The sequence below is a fragment of the Ictidomys tridecemlineatus genome, chromosome 10 (assembly GCF_052094955.1).
Source record: "Ictidomys tridecemlineatus isolate mIctTri1 chromosome 10, mIctTri1.hap1, whole genome shotgun sequence".
In the NCBI taxonomy this organism is placed as follows: Eukaryota; Metazoa; Chordata; class Mammalia; order Rodentia; family Sciuridae; genus Ictidomys; species Ictidomys tridecemlineatus.
In genome coordinates, this window is record NC_135486.1 from 50,334,065 (window position 1) to 50,354,930 (window position 20,866).

Here is a 20,866-nt window from a genome sequence, read left to right on the forward strand (position 1 = left end):
GCATGGCCTTAGGCCTGAGCCTAAGCAATCCCATTTTAAAACCTGCAGTCTCACTAGGCACACCTAATGGAGCCTTCCAGTATGGTCCTCAGGCACAAACAAGTCACTTCTCCCCACCCTGACAAACTCAGAGTGAAGTCTCTGGCATGTTGTCCTCACCCTGATAAGGGGAAAAGGCAAAAAAATCAGGGTGGGGGTCACCAGACCAGATGCTTTAATTTACCTCAGGGTAAATGACCTCACTGAAAGACCCGATGACAGTGGATAGGGAAATTATATCCCATCTATGTATGATACATCAAAGTATGTAAGTGCATTCTACTGTCATGTATAACTAATTAAAACAAATAAATAAATAAGAAAGAAAGAAAGAGTGGTCAAAAGCCCCCAAATTTAGTATAAATGAAGGAACAAATCAATATTCAGCTAGCCGACACCGATGCATACAAGCCTGAGAGCCTAATGAGGACCTGGGCTGACATCCCAAATCTTCTCATCTGCCTGATCCTCTGTGTTGTTTGTTATTCTCACTGCTTTTAAACTCTATAGCACACTTGACTCTGGTGAGAAAAGAACTTCTCCCTATGACTGCCTCCTCAGCCAGTCATCAGCTCCACCCCAGGAGAAGCCTGCCTTGGTTCCTGATCTGATCATCGTGGTCTGAGTGTGCATCTGCTGGACTTAGAGCCTAAGGCTTGAGACTTTTGATCTGACACTTGACTTACATACAGAGGGAATGTCTGTCATGAGCCTGTCATGATTAAGTGTGTTTGCTGTGCTTAGAATTAATCTAGAATTGTTTGCTGTGAATTAATTAATCTAGAATTGTTTGCTGTGAATTAATTAATCTAGAATTATTTGCTATGAATCAATTAATCTAGAATTGTTTGCTGTGAATTGATTATGTCTATTGCAGTACCTAGCATTAAGGATTGTCATTTTCTTGATTAGGAACCTATAGTGTGAAATTGTATTGGGTGATTTGAGTGAATAAAGCATTGACAAAGGCAGAAGCGTGTGGACATTCTTTATTTCTCCCCCTCGACTGCATAAGTTGCACCTTTTGCCATCACAACACTTTCTTAGCCATGAATTCTCCTATATTATTTTCTAAAAGCTTTATAGTTTTTGTCTTTCCTATTTAGATCTCCAGTCTACCTGGAACTTATTTGGACGAATAGTGTGGGAGGGAGTCAAGTTACATTTTTTTTCCTTATTTATCTATTGTCCCTGTACCTTTGTTGAGACAGTCTTTTCCCCAATATTCTATGCTGAAGCCATGGTTGCCCCAGGATGTCTCTGTCCCTGATCAAACACAGAGTACTATTTCTGCTGGATGAGGGGCTCCTCTAATGGGGAACTTATGCTTGGATACTGCCCACCAGTCCACTACTGACCCAAAACTGCAGTATGGTTTGATGCTCTTCCTACTTTATTTTCCTGACACAAGTGTTACTCAGGTGTGATCTGAGGGCCCTCCCTTGCTCCCCATTCTTCCTGGGAATCTGTCCTAAGGAGTATTTTATATGGATAATCCCATCCTGGTGTCTGCTTCTTGGAGGATCCACAATGACAGAGTAGGGACAGTTCCTAGAATAAGAGAAAAGTCAAGCCTCAGCTTTCTGTCAAGAGTGATAGAAAGCAGGGCTAAAAGAGAATAGGAAAAGAGAATGATTACATGTCTTTCTGAAAGTAGAATGAGTGGAAACTTGTATCTAACAACATGGAGGATAGGGGAGTGTGGAGCAGAATATGACTGAGTGGACGAATTACCTTGTCACAGAGGAGGAGCTCATTTGATGGAGTAACCAATCATACTAGTTCTATGATATTAGAGTATTTTTATGCAAAAATAACAATTTTAGATTATATTTGTGTTGTAAATTTAACAGTTTACTGAGTGCATTTACTTTTCTGTAGGCCTTTTGAATGGGGGAGAAAAGGGACAAATTAAGGAAGGTTTTACTGGCTTTTCCTTTCTTAGGGTCTTTACTACCAACCCTCGCACTCCAGCCTCTTTTTACTTTTGTTTCCAAGATATGAAGATTTTGCTGAAGAAATTAGTTAGTTTCGTTAGGTTACATCATCTCCAGTCAAGGGAGGGTTAGCACATGGCAAACCTGTATGTGGTGGGAGAGGTTTGAAGGTCATGTTTGCCCAATTGGAAAAGGGAATTTGGGTGAGGAAGATCTCAGATGTATGTTGATTTGGGACACCATGTTTCATAGTACTTAGAGGTGGTAACTTCATGCAGGGAGTGACGTTTTGATATTTTGCGGGTCACAGATAAATTATATCACTATCAGAAAAGGGGAGGGAGAAATTATAGAAAATGGAGAGGTGTAGAAAAGGAAAGACTAAGAAACTGATGTGACTCCATTTTTGAAAACAGCTTCTACCTCAAGGCCTGTCCAGAAGGAGGGGGTGTGACCCTTGTCCTTGGAAAAACCCACAGAGCACTCCTAGGCACATAGCCACCCTGCTGAGTTGTTTGTCTGTAAATAACAGGAGAGATCTTCAGTGCCAGGTGTCCCAGACTCAGTTACACTAGGTGAGGACCCATAGCAACCTCTAGCAACCACCAATCAGCATGAGACAGGGAAAATACCTGGGATGCCAGATGAAGACACCGCGCCCCCCGCCCCGCCCCCCATAGTTTATGGTGGTTGGTAACATGAAAGGAAACCATGTAGTTTAGCACAAACACCCCCTCACAGATTAAACCAATAAGTTCAAAGGAATCCCCCTCTTGTACTAACCAATCACCCCTACCCAACATGTTCCCACCAGAGAATGTGCTAATCAATGTTAAGAGTTGTTGTTTGATTTTCCCGAGGTGTGGAATGATTTGCTGTGTGATGTTGTGACGCATAGAGTATACCTAAAAAACCTATAAAATCTCATTGAACAAAAGGACCAGGACTCCTCGTGACTGTTGGGCCAGAAACGGTTGTGAGTCCAGGCTCCAACTTGCAAGAAAATAAAGACTCTTGTGTGATTGTATTGGATTCTGCTCCTGGAGGTCTATTGGGGTCCCCTGAATCTGGCATTACAAGAGACCATTATGGGTGGGTTGTTGGAAGGACAGTAATACAGTGAAACATTTTAGATAGGGGTACAGTGTGTGTGTACATGCATGTGTGTGCATGTATGCATGTGTGTACTTGATCCTTTGGTGGGAAGAAAAAAAAAGTGAAAGAGATGTTGGAATCAGAAAGATTCCAAAGAACTTTAGAATCCTTAGATTGGCAGCCATTAAAATAGTTTTGGTTAGCTAGCTTGTATTAAGCTTCCCCTAGGTACTAAGGATGGACCAGATGTTGTGTCTGAGGAAAGGAGCTAGACTTTGAGGATTGGACAGACAGGTATTTATTTAAAAGATCCAGATGGTTCAAAGGAGTTTCTAATTTTACATTGTTGGGCACCAGGTTTCAAACTAAATTTGGGATCTGCCTTCCAGCTTTCCTGTTGGCCCTGGGTTGAGAATAGCCTCCTGTTTTACCAGCCATCTGGTCTCTCAAGTCTCTGTTGCTGAGTGGCATCTCCAAATGTCTTCCCACAGAGAGGACAAAAATCTTTAACAAAATCTACAGGGTGAATATATTTTTCTAACAGGAGATTCCCAGATGGGATTCTAGAAATGAGTAGGTCCCTACATTAATAGAGTCCATATGTGAGTCACACTTACATATGATTAGGCATCTGATTGAGCAGGAATATATTGAGAAGTGTCCTATACTGGATAATTCAGGCCTGTGCTTCTAGGTCTTGATTTCTTGGAACTTCCTTTTCTAAACAAGCAGGCACAGGTGCCAGTAATTAATGTGCTAGGCATTGTTAGCATTTGGTGATAGGAGAAATAATCACTATTAGTTTAGAATACATCCGTATTACTCAGCTTTCCATTACTGTAGCAATTATCTGAATCAACTTATAAAGAAGAAAGTTTTATTTTGGTTGCCAGTTTGGGAGGTTTCAGTCCATGGTGGGTTGGTCCCATTGCTTTTGGGCCTGTGGTGAGGCAGAACATCATGCTGGAGAATATGAGGTAGATTAAAGCTGTTCACAAAAGAAAAGGAAAAGGCCAGAGTCCCACAATCCCCTTTGAGGGCATGCCCCCAGTGACCTGAAACTTCCCTTTAGGACCCACTTCTTTGTTTTTTCTCCACATTTCTTATTGGTGCATTGTAGTTGTGCATAAAATGGTGGGATTAGTGGCTACATATTTATATATGCACACAATATAGCAATCTAATTTGCTCAATATCATTCCTCAGTATTTTCCCTTTCCCTCCCCTTCTCTCTACCCCTAGTGCCTTTCATCTACTCTACTGGTCTCTTTGATTTTCATGAGATTCCTTCCACCTTTCTTTTCCTTTTATCCCCCCTAGATTCTACATATGAGAGAAGAATATGACCCTTGACCTTCTCAGTTTGGCTTATTTCACTTAACATAATGGTCTCAAGTTCCATCTATTTTCCTGCAAATGACTAAATTTCATTTTTTTAGTGGCTGAATAAAACTCCATTGTGTATATATATATCACATTTTCTTTATCCATTCATTCGTTGATGGACAGACTGGTTCTATAGTTTGGCTATTGTGAAGTGTGCTTCTGTGAACATGGGTATACATGTACCACTATAGTATGATGACTTTAATTTTCTTTTCTTTTTTGGGGGGGCGGGCAGAATACTGGGGATTGAATTCATGGGCACTTGACCACTGAGCCACATCCAGCCCTATTTTGTATTTTATTTAGAGACAGGCGCTCGCTCACTGAATTGCTTAGTGCCTCACCATTGCCAAGGCAGGCTTTGAATTTGAGGATCCTCCTGAACCACTGGGATTACAGGTGTTCGCCATTGCACCTAGCATGATTTTAATTCTTTTTTTATATATTAACTTAAAATTTTTTTTAATTAGTTATACATGACAGCAGAATGCATTTTGTTGCATTGTACACAAATGTGGTACAAGTTTGCATTTCTCTGGTTGTACAGGATGTAGAGTTGCATTATTTGTGCAACGTCTCATTTCACCATCTTACCTATCCCATGCCCCTCCCCTCCCCCACTCCCCTATGACTTTAATTCTTTAGGATACATACTGAAGAATTGTATAGCTGGATCATGTGATGGTTCTGTATGGAACCTCCATACAGATTTCCATAGTGGTTGTACTAATTTACAGTCCCATCAACAGTATTAAAGTGTTCCTTTTCCTCCACATTTCTCCAGCATTTATTATTGTTTATATTCTTGATGACTACCATTCTTAAAGATGTGAGATTAGGCCACACATCCTACAGGTTTTTCCGCCTTCAAATAGCACCAAACTGTAGACTAAGCCTTTAACACATGGGCCTTTGGGGGCACATTCCAGATCTAAATTATAGCAATACTTTTTTTTTTTTTTAAGATGACAAAAGTAGAGAATGATTTAGCTTTAGCCTTGACATTATTATTATTATTATTATTATTATTATTATTATTATTTTGGAAAATAATCCATTGTTATTTCTAGCAATGTTGCCTCTGGACAGGATATATTCCAGTTAAGGCTGACACCAGGACTTGTGGAGACCTTAAGACAAATCATACTATGGATTTTCTTTGCTTCCCACTCTCAGTCCCTCCCCTTGACCTGGCATTTTTATCCTGATGATATCAGGCCAAAATGAGTATCAAGGGCTAATTTGAAGAGAACGAGAAGTCACAAAATGAATCCATGTGACTAGAGGGGCTGAACAGAATTGGATGGAGGTGTAACTTACTTGCTTTGCTTTGATGAAGTCTGGGGCTTAAAAGTTGGGGCTGTGTGAGCCTCAGGGCCTTTCTTCTAAGTACCAGATGGTAGAGCCACCTCACTGAACTCTGCCAGCTGCCGGGCCCATGTGCCTGGATGAGATTGCCCTGCTTTGCAAACTGCAGACTGGTTCTGTCTGCAAGAAGGTATAATTATGGTTGAAACAAATGTATAATAGTACCTGGACAGATATAGCTCAGTTGGCTCCTGACACATTCTGGCTTAAAGGGCCAGAGAGCTTCCATGAGAAGGTGGGATAGTGCAGGACTAAATAAGTAGGAAGCAGATATTGGCCACCTTTCTTAGTCCTCTTCAGAAGTCTCTTATGATAAACAAGTCTAATGCTCTTTGTGAGGAGATATGGAAATCTAAAAAGCCTAGCTGATTCACTTCATCAAAGCTTTTCTCAATAACAGGTAGGCAATAAAACAGGCCATTGTTTCCCAAAATAGATTTTGCAATGCTTGGGGCCCCTCTTAAAGTAATGGAGGAGTTTGTAAGAATAGCAGATCTGAGTGTGTGGGTATGTCTGTCTCTGATTTTTCTTTTCTTGTAAAAAAATCTTGCAATTGTGGTTTGTTTTTATTGTCTGTGTGCCTTGAATCTCTGTCCTGTCATAACCAGACCTTCTAGCCCTTATGATATCTGCAGCTGAATTATGCAAGAGTGCAAAGCACTATGGGAAACACAGATGGGGTGGATGACTTCTGAATTGGGCTCTGAAGGTAGAAGGCTGTGCATTTTCTGGATTTGTCTTGTAGAACTTAAACTATGGAGCACATGAACCTGGCACCAATTGCCCTCCTTTCATTCTTTGTCCCGGCCTTCTGAACTAGATGTCTTCCTGTTTAATGAGCCTCCAAATCTGCCATTCTTTAGATTGGGACTTTCTGCCCCTACATCATATTCCCCTGCCTCAGCTGGCAGAATCAGGCTAATTCTTACCTCTCTTTAGAGTTTGGGACTAGATGTTACCTCTCTGGGAAGACTTTTCTGAATGCTGCCGGCCTGGGGGTTGTGTGCTGCCCTGACAGACCCTGCTTCCTCCTCACATGAGGTAGTACCAATTTGCTTCTTGCTTTTCCCTGCTCAGCAGTATTCTCCACAGAGACAGGGACTATGTTTGTTTTCCCTAGCACAGAGCCTGGCACACAGTAGATGCTTAATGATTGAGCAATGAGTGGACCCTGTTACTTATCATTTGCCTCTCCCACACTGCAAAGATCGGGTGAGCTCATTTTCCTTTTCTCTTCTCTCTTGTTACTACCTTCCAAAGCCAGCAAAAACTATCTTTGCCTGTCTTTCTGTTTTGTTTTGTTTTTTTTCCTTCCCCATCATTTTAATTAGCTTAAAAATTCTATTGTCTGGATGCCACTTCTCTAAAGTCTGTTTGGATGAAATAATAAAACCTGTATGTTTGTTTGTTTGTTTTCCAAGCTGCTTCATGGTTATGGAAAGAGAAAAAGCAAAACTGGAGACAGAAGACCAATGTCAGAGCCTCCATTACTAAAATGTCAACATTGCCTGCAACTCTCCTTGGTTTGGGGCTCTTTTGTGTAACAATTGTTTTATAATATTAGGGCTTTATAATATTAGGGCCAGAATATATTCCAAGAGCAGTTTGAGCAAATCATTATCTTTACTCCTTTTCTGCCTGTTATATATCAGGTAGTGATGCAGGACACCCAAAGTGGACAGAGTATACTACTTTGCAGGTCTCCATTGTTCCTTGATTTTTATTTCTTCCAGCATAGGACTTTGGCTTCTCTCATGGTTTTCACAGAAGGATTATTTTCCATTCAAAAAGGGAACCATAGAGGTAGAAATCAAGAGGGAGGAAAGAACAAAACACCTCCAGATGTCTATTTTTAGCTGAATTGGTATAAATGACCTTGATGGGTATTGTAAGTTTGGGAACCAGGAGTAGAGGGGCCTTGGAAGTTCTTCACTTTGAACAGACTTGGAATCCAATCCTGTGGCATTCTTCAACCTGCCAGCAATTGTTGGAGTTGAAAGAAAACCACTATTTACTATTGTTCAGATTTGTTTTAATATATTTATAGTGAAGCAAGAATTAGAAGAATAGGCACCTAATATATGCCAGCCACCAATTTGAGTGTTTTACTTAGTCATTGTCTCATTTAATTGTTTTGATTAGGTATTCATAAAGAATATTCATAAAATATATGTGATATGTGAAGAATTCTGTTGGAGGAACACCTGCATTTAGCATTACCTTTGGGTCCCTTGTTTCTTTCTGGAGTCCATTTTTTTCTCTTATATATAGCCTTTCTCCTGAATTTTCCATTTATTGTTCACTTCCTTTCTAAAGTATCTTTCCATTGTTTCCTATATTCTAAAAACAATACATTGCTGGGTTTTGCATGGCTTTGGACTGTAGGCAAATGAAATCATATTGTTTGAGTTTTCTGCAACTTGCATTTTTCACTCAAATATTTGAACCTGAGATTCATCCACACTATTATGTATCACTCTAATTCATTTTCATTATCATTTGGTATTAGATTGTGTGAATATCCTGCAGTGTGTTTATTTATTCATTCTGACATGGATGGACATTTGCTTGGTTCCATTTTTTTGGGGGGGATACCAGGGATTGAACTCAGGAGTACTCAACCAATGAGCTACATCCCTAACCCTATTTTGTATTTTATTTAGAGACAGGGTCTTACTGCATTGCTTAGCTTCTTTCTATTGCTGAGGCTGGCTTTGAACTTGCAATCCTCCTGCCTCAGCCTCCTGAGTCACTGGGATTACAGGCATGTGCCACCACACCCAGCTGCTTGCTTCCATTTTTAAAAACAATTACAGTTAGGGCTTAGATAATCATTCTTATATGTGTTCCCTCCTGCTCTTGGGCAGAAGTTTGTTTTTCTTTATTCAAAGAGTTTAGAAAGTTGCAAATATTACAGACACAAAACCCAAGAAATTGAAAAAAGTTTACCAGTATAGTTGGAATTTTTTTCTTCCCTGCAAGCACATATGCATGTATACAATAATAGCTTTTGCTGGTGCTTCTGATTTCTTTAACAATATTTGTTTTCCATATTTTATACTAATGCATTATAGTTATCCATAATAGTGGAATTCTTTGTCACATATTCATACATGCAAACAATATAACAATATAATCAAATCAGTATTATTCTCTAATAATATTAGTATTATTCCTCTTTCTCTCCCCTCTTCTTCCTCTCTGGTCCCTTTTCTCTACTCCACTGGTCTCTCTTTGATTTTCATGAGATCTCCTTTCCCCCTTTCTTTCCCATTTTCTCTCTAGCTTCCACATATGAGAGAAAACATATGACCCTTGACTTTCTAAGTTTGTCTTATTTTGCTTAACATAATTGTGCTAGCTCTTTGTAGCTGTGACCAAAAGATCTGACAAGAACAACTTTGAGGAGGATAAGTTTATCTTGCCTCATAGTTTCAGAGATTCAATCTGTGATTGACCAACTCCATAGCTCTGGACCTGAGGTGAGGCAAAACATCTGGTGGAAAGGCCTGGCAGAGGGAAGCTGCCCAATTCATGACAGCCAGGAAGCAGAGAGAGTTTGAGTACAAGAAGCCAGGGACCTACTTCCTCCAGCCACTCCCTACCTGCTTACAGTTACCACCCACTAATCCAGTCAAATTATCAACCCATCAAATGGATTAATCTACTGGATTAAATTATGACTCTTATAATATGATTATTTCACCTTGGAACATTCCTGTATTGCCTCACATATGAACTTTTGAGGTCACCTCATATCTAAACCATAAAATAATGCTCTCAAGTTCCATCCATTTTCCTGTAAATGACATAACTTCATTCTTCTTTTTGGCTTATTAAAACTCCATTGCGTGTATGTGTGTGTGTGTGTGTGTGTGTATATATATATATATATAAATATATATAAAATGTTTTCTTTATCCATTCATCCATTAACAGACACTTAGATTGGTTCCATCATTTGGCTATTTCAGTTGGGCTGCTATAAACATGAATATCTATGTATTTCTATGGTATGATAACTTCAATTCTTTGGGCTAAATACTGAGAAATGGTATAGCTAGGTCAAATGATGGTTCTATTCCTAGTGTTTTGAAGAATCTCCATACAGATTTCCATAGTGGTAATACTAATTTTCAACCCCACCAAGAATCTAAAAATGATCCTTTCCCCCAAATCCTCTTCATTATTTATTAGTGTTTTATTCATGTTGACTGCCATTCTGACGGTTTGAGATGAAATCTCAGTAGTTTTGACTTCCATTTCCTAATTTGCTAAATACAATGAAAAATTTTTTTCTTATGTTCATTGGCTACTTGTATTCTTTTGAGAAATATATGTTTGGTTCATTTATTTTGGGATATTTTAATGGTATTTTTGTTTATTAAAAGCATGTATACTAAGACCATGTGCTAGTTTAGTCTCTTTGGGTATTCATGGTTGGGGAAAACCCAGTTTGGTGGGTCCCTGTGGCCATAACCAAAGGAACTGCTTCTTCCAGTCACTAGACAATAAGTAACATTTCACCTATAGGCTTTGCAAATCCAAATCTACTAAATAGCTTCACTGTCAAAGTAAGATTATCTTATAGTTGATGAGACAAGGCATTCCTAAAGACAGAGCTATTTTAATATATTAAGTTATTTAAAGAGTTGCTGAGGCAAAATTATAAGGATCTGTTTAAAGCAAAATGGAATGTCCTTGGACTAGTTTCAAATCTTGTCTATTATTTACCAATTGTGCATCTATGCACCTTTGTGTAGTATACCTGTTTTCATTAGGGTATGTTAGACACTTAGTCAGACCAGCACATATAAAAGGGACTTTATTAAAAAGATGGATCTTGGGCTGAGGTTGTGGCTTAGTGGTAGAGCGCTTGCTGAACACATGCGAGGCACCAGGTTCGATTCTCAGCATTACATAAAAAACAAACAAATAAAATAAAGATATTGGGTCTACCTACAACTAAAAAAATTAAAAAAAAATAGCTGGAAATCTTGGAACCCAAAGAGAAAATGAACAACCATGCCTACTCTTGACACCATATATGGGAAACTGAGGCTTAGTGAGGTTAAGTTTTAACTATTAAAGCAAATTTAAACATGCACTAAGCACCATCTGTGAATGAATCATTACATGTTTTGTGCTTACATGGTAATCTATTTTTTCATGGTATATAAATGCCACTCTGATTAATGAAGTTCAAGGGTATTTTAAAATGTATTATTGATAAAAGTTTTTACTAAATTCTTTTTCAGTACAAGTAAATACACAGGGAGGTATTCATAACATTCCTTTTTATTTAAAAAATAGTTTTGTAAAAACAAAATTAAATATGGACATAGTTTAAGGAATCAATAGTAAGAATGAAAAACTTGATAGGGGTTTTTCTTTCACTCCCAACTTCTCCACATTTCCTGCTGTTTGCAAGTAAATTTCTTAAAATCTTTTGTTAGTTACCTCCATGTTTCTAAACAGCATGCTTATCTTTATTGATGTTTTGGTGTTAGAAATAATCTGCATATTTTCCACTAAGGAAGAGAGGAATTTAGTTTTATTTACATATTACCTCTAACACTTGATTATATCAATATTCAGTTTTTGCATTCTTAAGACTTAAATAATGCTATTCACAACCAAACCATGTAGTATACTATGATTACTTTATTTACCTTTTCTATTTGGTTGTTTTGTTTAGTTTTTTCTTAATCAACATTTCCCCAACCTGTTCCTAGTGTATAAATCTGCTTAGTACCTAAATGCTTAAGACAATCAAATTGATTGTTTTGCTGATTCTAGAATCTCATGACCTGTTCCACACTGGGATGATTATAAGCCATTCATTGTGTTTAGTCAACTTTCCATTATTGTAAGCAATACCTGATATAATCAATTTATAAAAAGATTTATTTGATTCATAGTTTTAGAGATTCCAATCCTTCATTGAGTAGACCCCATTGCCTTTGTGCCTCTAGTCTGGTGGGAGTGCATGGAGGAGCAGAACTGCTCACCTCATGGCTGGGATGTGAAAAAAGAGAGAAGAGAAAGAGGCTGGGGTCCCACCTTCCCCTTCAAGGGCACAGTCCCGCAGTGACCTAAAAACCTCATACTAGACCTCTTCTCCTTCCTCCTCCTCCTCCTCCTCCCTCCTCCTCCTCCCTCCTCCTCCTCCTCCTCCTCCCTCCTCCTCCTCCCTCCTCCTCCTCCTCCTCCTCCTCCTCCTCCTCCTCCTCATCTTCTTCTTCTTCTTGTTAGGATACAATATCAGGATATACCTTGACATAATCACAAAAGCATGGAATCCAATCCACTCTAATTCAGTACTCAGCAATTCCTCCCATTCCCATCCACTGCTTCCCTCCCTCCAATTTCACTGATCCCTCTTCAATCCATTTACAGTTTACTTTTTTTTTCTTTAGGAATTTGCAGTCCTACCAGCAATGTATGGTGTGCCTGTTTCCCCACATTCTCACCAACATTTATTGTTATTTGTATTTTTGATAATTGCCATTCTTACTGGAATGAGATGTGGTTTTAATTTGCATTACCCTAATTGCTGGAAATATTGAACATTTTAAAAATATATTTGTTGGCCATTTGTATTTCTTCCTTTTTTAAAATATTTATTTTTTTAGTTTTAGGTGGACACAATATCTTTATTTTATTTTTTTATGTGGTGTTGAGGATTGAACCCAGCAGCCCGCGAACACCAGGCGAGCATGCTACCGCTTGAGCCACATCCCCAGCCCTGTATTTCTTCTTTTAAGAAGTGTCTGTTTAGTTCTTTTGTCCATTTATTGATTGAGTTATTTGTATTTTTGGTGTGAAGTTTTTACAGTTCTTTGTATATTCTGGATATAAATGCCCTATGTGAGGACCAGGTGGCAAATATTATCTCCCATTCTGTTGGCTCTTCTTAAGCTCTTATGTCCTTTGCTGTGCAGAAGAATTTTAATTTGATGCCATCCATTTATTGATTTTTAATTCTATTTCTTGTGTGTTAGGAGTCTTCTTAAGAATTCAGTTCCTGTGCTAACATATTTGAGGGTTGGGCCTACATTTTCTTGTAGCAGTTTTATGGGTTTCTAGTCTAATTCCTAGGTCTTTGATCCACTTCAAGTTGACTTTTTTTTTAAATATATATTTTTAGTGGCCAGTGGGTCTTTATTTTATTTCTTTATTTTTATGTGGTGCTGAGGATGGAACACATGCTGGGTTCTACCACTGAGCCACAACCCCAGCCCCTCGAGTTGACTTTTGTACAGGGTAAAAGATAGGGATTAAATTTCATTCTTCTACATAGGATTTCCAGTTTTCACAGAACCATTTGTTAAAAAGGTTGTTTTTCCCCCCAACATATATTTTTGGCATTATGTCTAGTATCAGATAACTATATTTATGTGGGTTTGTCTCTGTGTCTTCTATTCTAGACCTCACTTCTTAAAAATACCACCACCTCCCAATAGTGCCACCATGGGGACTAATTCTTTAACACATGAACCTTTGGGGAACATTCTAGATCCAAACAATAACAACCTTCACTATCATCCCAGAAATTCCCTTTGCCTCTCTTCTGGGTTTGATTACCCATTTCCTGGATCCAATGTCTTTTTCTTTGTTGATTCTCACACTTTGGTGGGGCACATCTTCTAATATCTCATACTTTCCTGAGAAAGTTAGCACAGGAAGTGTTTTGAGATCTTATGTGTCTAAAAATGCTTTATTCTACACACACACTAAATTGTAATTTGACTGTATAAAGTTTGGATTGAAAAACATTTTACCTGCATCATTTCCAGGGTTGCTATTGAGAAACACAAAGTCTTTCTGATTCTTTATACTTTTGTTGAAACTTGGTTACTCTCTTTTTTCTTTTTCTGAAAGCTTGTAGAATTTTTTCTTATTCCTAATTGTGTAAAATTCCACAGTACATATTCCTCTTTTCATCTGTTGTCCTGGGATCTCAGTGGGCCTTTCAGTCTGGAAATTCTTTTCTTTCACTCTGGGAAATCTCAATGAGTTCTTGGCTGATTTCTTCTTTTCCATATATTGAGTAGAGAACAACGAATGGTTTATTCAAAATACTTTTGTTCAGATATTAGACTTCCTGAAGGGTTCTGTTTTTGTTTTCATATCTTTTTTCCTTTGCCACTTTCCTATCTCTTTGCCTTGGCTCTATTTCTGAAAAAGTTCTACACTATTAACTTCTTACCCTTGGGATTTCAATTTTGTCATCATACTTTTAATTTCCAAGAACATAGGGTGTTTTTTTTTTGTTTGTTTTTAAATTCCTTTTTCTCTTTTCATAAGCTCTGCCTTCTCCAGGTTGCTGTTTTCTGCTTATTTGTTTTGGCCTCTCTCTTTCATCTTAGAAGTTCTTCTTTAATGCCCATTCCTAGGCCCTTTGTGTATATTTGTGAGTGGGTTTGCTTCAAAGTCAATGGCTGGGTGATGAGGCCTGTCAAATGTGGACCTAATTAGAGTGATCTGGCTGGAGCATTTCTTTTGACATAAGTATATTTAGGGTATTTTTCACTAGGACCAGAATTCTATAGGGAAGATGCCTCTAGTGTCCTGTCTAGAGGAAAAAAGTCTGGACAGTGTCTAGGAAATGAGTGGAAATAGGCCTGGGGTAGCAGAGAAGGTAGGGAAGGTCTCAAAATCAGTCCGGAAACCTTCATGCATGCTCTGCTCATGTTTTCAATATGTCATCCCTACTCTTGGTCAGAATAAAGCTTAACTGCCTCTCAAATAGCCTTTCTGTCACCCCACATTCACCCACTCCCAAGGGTACCTGGAGCTGGTTTGGAATGTTTCTTTTTTTCCTCTTCAGAGTTGGGGATTGAACCTAGGACCTCATACATGTTAGGCTAGTGCTCTCCCACTGAGCCACACCTTCTCTCTCTCTCTCTTAGGGTTTATAAGTCAATTATCCATCTGCTCATCCATCTGTTTTCCAGTTTCTCTTACCATGTTGCTTCTGTCTTTGTCCTGTTCTCTTTATGGTTTTTGTGGGATTCACCAAGATAACAAAGGCTGAGTGTCTTTAAGCTGCCATCATTAACTAGAACTCTAAAGTTTATTTTAAAAAGGCATTGTAGGGAAAGGATCAGAAATCATCACTCCACTTCTACTCCCTTCAGCCCTTCTTTTCAAAACCCTTTACTTTTCTGTCCCAATTTCACAGGTCTTTATTATCTTCTAGTTAATCTGTGCATCTTGACTGACTGGTACAAATAATACATAACAAATTACTTATTGCTCCAATGTGAAGATTGCTCCATGCATTTGGTTACCTCCTCACAAGTTTCCTTTAAGAAAAGTAAACTGTACTAAAGTAAATTGTACTACTCTTTTGAAAACTGTGCTACTGCATATAGTTAGTGTCATGTGGGAAAAAAGAATTGTCATTCTTACGTGCTCATTATTTGTTATTGACTAGTTGCCTTTTTAAAGGTGACAGGCATCATTTTTCTTTTCTTGGAAGATGATTTGTTAAGGTCATTTTTAACTCATCTGCTTTGCTAAGGATTTTCAGGAATGACATTTAAGTCACTCATAATAAGCTTAGAATTTGAGAGACAGACTGCTCGTGTCCAAATTACAATAGGATAAGGAGGACTCTGGGCACCTGAGAAGAGGAAGCTGGAGTGCATGTCCTGGATGTTTTTTCACACCTCTGAAATCAGACTGAGCATGTGAGGTTTCAACATTAAACATTTATCCACAGAGAAGACAGGTGGGCATGCCCCATATAGGAATGAGTAATGATGAAATAAATTGGGGAGAAAGGCTGTGGGACCGGGGAAAGTGGTTTTCCTCTAAATGATCTTTGCTTTTTCATTCACAAAGTTAACACACAATTCAGCTGTTTGGCTTTGATATGCTGAGGGCTTGAGACATCATGTCTTCTCTTGATGTTTCTTCCAGCTATCTTCTCTTATGTTTCCCCAGTTCCTGGGTTTATTTATTTCTTTTTACTGCTATTTATAATTCAGAGGTAGCCACACATAGTCAGGACTTAAAGCTTGTTCATATGTTAACAAAGTTTTAGAGGAAACACTTTCTTATTATGTGTAGAGACAGATGTGACTGGCTTTTTATTTCATAGGGTTTATCTGTGTCAAGCAGGTTACACAAAGAAGTATTTATTACTCTATGAGGTAACAACCAACTAATTTTTAATCTAAAATAATGAACACATCTCACCTGGTTAAATCATCACAGAATTTCCTTCTTATGGAAATATGTAATGAGGTGGAATTCACCTGAATTCCTCTTGAAGAGTGGGAGTATGTGTCTGAAAAAAAGATTTTGGGAAACCTGTTGAGGTCAGGATAGGGGACTCCAAATGACAGGCTCAGGAATCAGAAGTGTTCCATATGCCTTCTAAGGAGACTGAATCTCATACTGAGATGGTCAGGTCTACAAGCTTAGAGGGTTAGAGACACCATGCACCTAAACTTTTCTTAGCAATAGTGGGAGAAGAATTTGACTTTATTCACGTTTAGTTATTATTTTGGATATCTTTATTGAACCTTCTCTGTTGATCAGCTATGTGACTCCAGCTGATATGTAGCTGGGGTACATACTATGTGCTGGGCCACTGGTGGTCTCCATAAATAGATTAAGGAGAATTTAAAACTCACTTGTGTTTTTAAAACAGTCCACTTTAAATAAATTGCTCTGGATCACTTGAGGCTGGGTTCCTTGAGCCCTCCACTGGCCTTTCATATTATTTACTTACCTTTTGCAGGGACACAAAGTGCTGTAAGAACTCAGAGGATGGAGAGACCATTCTAGCATTGGACAGAATTACCAGTGACTGCAGAAGGCTTTATGAAGGCAAGACTTGACGTGAGTTTCAAAATATTGGGAGTGTGTGCCAAGGAGCAATTGATGGATGTATGCTTTTGTGGGAATATGAGGTGAGGGGATGGCATGAGTCCCAGATCAAGGGTGGAAATATCAGCTAGAAAGTGAAGCATTTTGGCTGATTTATGGAATAATGATGGATAAAATCTGAATTGCATACCAGGGTCAGTGGGTTGAACTTCAACTATCAACTGTTCAATTCATTGTTGGAAATTTCTGATGATTTCAGACCATACTTGCTGGGTTCCCCAACTTACTCACAATTGCATCAGCCTCATTTACAACACTTTTCCAGGAAAAAATTCCACTGACTACACAGTTCTTTGAGAACTTTGTGGATAATTTTTAAAAAGGATCTTTTCATACATTATTATTTCAGATATTACCAGTTAGTAATGTCATAAAAGCTATTCTATTATAATTTTCCAGTTTCATTTTTGTTCAATTCTCCTCTTTGAAAGAAGCTATAATATATAAAGTAAAGACATTAGAAAAAAAATCCTCAAGTTTTATTGCGTAGAGGTACACAATACTCATAAACAATGCAGGTCTGATTTGTCTTTGAACATCTGTAGAATAATTAGACACTCAGAGATAATATGATGCCTGATGGTATTTAAGATAGAAAGGTATTTCTTGATTTTGAACAAAGTAGATTTAGGTCTTTGTTTGGGGGACCAGGAAGAAAAACTGGTTCCATCACAAATCCTTTTTGCTGGAATAGACAATGTTTCATTAAAAGGCAGAGAAAAAGTGCTGATGTAAAACCTTCCTTTTTGGGAAGCTGATTCTTTTTGTCATGGAACAAAGACTGGCAAAATTATCCACATTTGCAGTTATCAGGATAGCAAAACTTTAAATTTGATGAACAAATGTATCTGTCATTTGACATATTTTTTTTTCGGTCTCATGATTCAGCATTTTGATTCGCTTTAACCATTTTGAAAAAAAATGAAGCATTTCTTGTTTGTGAAATAGTTTGTTTCTTTGAACTGTTCCTAGTTTGTGGCCTAGTTGACTGTATGGCATTTCCCCTAGGCTTAGTATAAGTAAAAACATGGGAATCTCAAAAATGCCACAGTGAATTGGCCCAATTTGAAGTCCATGAGGATAGGAACAAGAGGGCATATTTAAGAATGGAAATGATACAGTTATATCTGCTGACATCAGTCTCCAAAGGACCGGGAAGAGTCCCCCAGGCATGCTGGTTTCCCCTGGGTTACAGATTAATAAAACATGAATTTCATATGAATGACTCTCCAAGCACATTCTATTTCCAGCCTGTATGGCCTCTCTCCATTTCTTTCCCATTGAAAACCCACCTCTGCAGCATGTCACCCAAGCACATCAGTGATTGCCCAGCTTACCTTTCTATAGTGGGAGTTGCTTCTCCCACTATCCCAGTCATGCAGGATTCACCAGTTCTGAGATGCCAATCTCTTTGGCACCTCCAGTCTTTGCCCTTTACTTATAGCCTTTCCTGCCTACTTCCCTTGATCAAAATCCTACACACTTATTTTTCAAGATCTCTAGCATGAAGCTTTCTAGACACCCATAGTCATTCAACATAGTATATAAGGAAATGATACAGTTACATCTGCTGACATCAGTCTCCACATCAGCCAGGCATGATGTGACTAAAGACAGGACACAGCCCCTTCAGAGGACCACATGTACCACGTACATGCTTCCATAGACCTCACAGCTGATGTGCCAGGGAGTATACTGGTAATGTTAAACCATGACACTTTTCTTTCATTCTTTTTTAAATTAATTTTTAATTTATATATGATAGTGGAATGCATTACAATTTTATTACACATATATAGCACAATTTTTCATATCTCTGGTTGTATACAAAGTATATTCACACCAATTCATGTTTTCATACATGTACTTTGGATAATAATGACCTTCACATTCCACCATCATTTCTAACCCATATCCCCTGCTTTCCCCTCCGACCCCTCTGCCCTATATAGAGTTTGTCTATTCCTCCCATGCTCCCTCTCCCTACCCTACTATGAATTGGTCTCCTTATATCAGAGAAAACATTTGGCATTTGATTTTTTGGGATTGGCTAACTTCACTTAGCATTATCTTCTCCAATTGCATCCATTAACCTGCAAATGCCATGATTTTATTCTCTTTTATTGCTGAGTATATTCCATTGTGTATATATGCCACATTTAAAAAAATCCATTCATCCAATGAAGGGCATCTAGCTTGGTTCCACAGTTTAGCTATTGTGAATTATGCTGCTATAAACACTGATGTGGTTGTGTCCCTGTAGTATGTTGTTTTTAAGTCCTTTGGGTATAGAGCGAGGAGAGGGATAGTTAGGTCAAATGGTGGTTCCATTCCCAATTTTCCAAGAAATCTCCAAATTGCTTTCCATATTGACTGCATCAATTTGCAGTTCCACCAGCATTGTATGAGTGTACCTTTCCCCCCACATCCTTGCAAATACTTATTGTTGTTTGTGTTCATAATAGCTGCCATTCTGACTGGAGTGAGATGAAATATTAGAGTGGTTTGGATTTGCATTTCTCTGATTGCTAGTGATTATGAATACTTTTTCATATATTTGTTGATTGATTGTATATCATCTTTTGAGAAATGTATGTTCAGGTCCTTGGTCCGTTTATTGGTTGGGTTATTTATTTTTTTGGTGCTTAGCTTTTTGAGTTCTTTTTATAACCTAGAGATTAATGCTCTATCTGATGTATGAAGGGTAAAGATTTGCTCCCAATATGTTGGCTCTCTATTCACCTCACAGATTGTTTCTTTTGCTGAGAGGAAACTTTTTTAGTTTGAGTCCATCCCATTTATTGATTCTTGATTTTATTCTTGTGCCAAAGGAGTCTTTTTTTAAAAAGATATTTATTCTTAAGTTTTAGGTGGACACAATATCTTTATTTTACATTTGTATGGTGCTGAGGATCAAACCCAGTGCCTCGTGCATGCTAGGCAAGCACTCTACCACTGAGCCACAACCCCAGCCCCCAAAGGAGTCTTATTAAGGAAGTTGGGGCCTAATCCATGATGATTAGGGCCTACTTTTTCTTCTATTAGACGCAGAGTCTCTGGTTTTATTCCTAAGTCCTTGATCCATTTTGAGCTGAGTTTTGTGCATGGTGAGAGATAAGGGTTTAATTTCATTTTGTTGCATATGGATTTCCAGTTTTCCAAACACCATTTGTTGAAGAGGCTATTTTTTCTCCAATGAATGTTTTTGGCACCTTTGTCTAATATAAGATAACTGTAATTATGTGGGTTAGTCTCTGTGTCCTCTATTCTGTACCTTTAGTCTACCAGTCTGTTTTGGTGCCAATACCATGCTGTTTTTGTTACTATTGCTCTATAGTATAGTTTAAGGTCTGGTATAGTGATGCCACCTGCTTTACTCTTACTGCTAAGGATTGCTTTAGCTATTCTGGGTCTCTTATTTTTTCAGATGAATTTCATGATTGCTTTTTCTATTTCTATGAGGAATGTCATTGGGATTTTGATTGGAATTGCATTAAATCTATATAGTGCTTTTGGAAGTATGGTCATTTTGATAATATTAATTCTGCCTATCCATAAGCAAGGTAGATTTTTTCATCTTCTAAGGTGTACTTTGACTTCTTTCTTTAAAGTTCTGTAATTTTCATTATATAGGTCTTTCACCTCTTTTGTTAAGTTGATTCCCAGGTATTTTATTTTATTTTTTTGAGGTTATTGTAAATGGGGTAGTTTTCCTCATTTCCCTTTCTGAGGATTTGTCATTGATATACAGAAATGTCTTTGGTTTATGGGTGTTGATTTTATATCCTGCTACTTTGCTGAATTCATTTACTAGTTCTAGAGGTTTTCTGGTGGAATTTTTAGGGTCTTCTAGGTATAGAATCATATCATCAGCAAATTGTGCCAATTTGAGTTCTTCTTTTCCTATGTGTATTCCTTTAATTTCTTTCATCTAATTGCTCTGGCCAGTGTTTCAAGAAAGAAGTGGTGAAAGAAGGCATCCCTGTCTTGTTCCAGTTTTTAGAAGGAATGCCTTCAATTTTTCTCCATTTAGAATGATGTTGGCCTAGGACTTAGCATAGATAGCCTTTATGATATATTGAGATATGTTCCTGTTATTCCTAATTTTTCTAGTGTTTTGATCATAAAAGGGTGCT

General features: G+C 38.0%; 1 long non-coding RNA gene across 4 annotated transcripts in view; it reads left to right on the forward strand.

Annotated features, from left to right (window-relative positions):
- LOC106144923 (uncharacterized) overlaps positions 1–20,866 on the forward strand; it is a 128,605-nt gene that overhangs the window by 91,092 nt on the left and 16,647 nt on the right. For all 4 annotated transcript variants that reach the window (XR_013426573.1, XR_013426576.1, XR_013426575.1 and 1 more), the window contains one exon: positions 16,582–16,682. This is a non-coding gene — a long non-coding RNA (uncharacterized LOC106144923). The remainder of the gene's footprint in view (positions 1–16,581; positions 16,683–20,866) is intronic.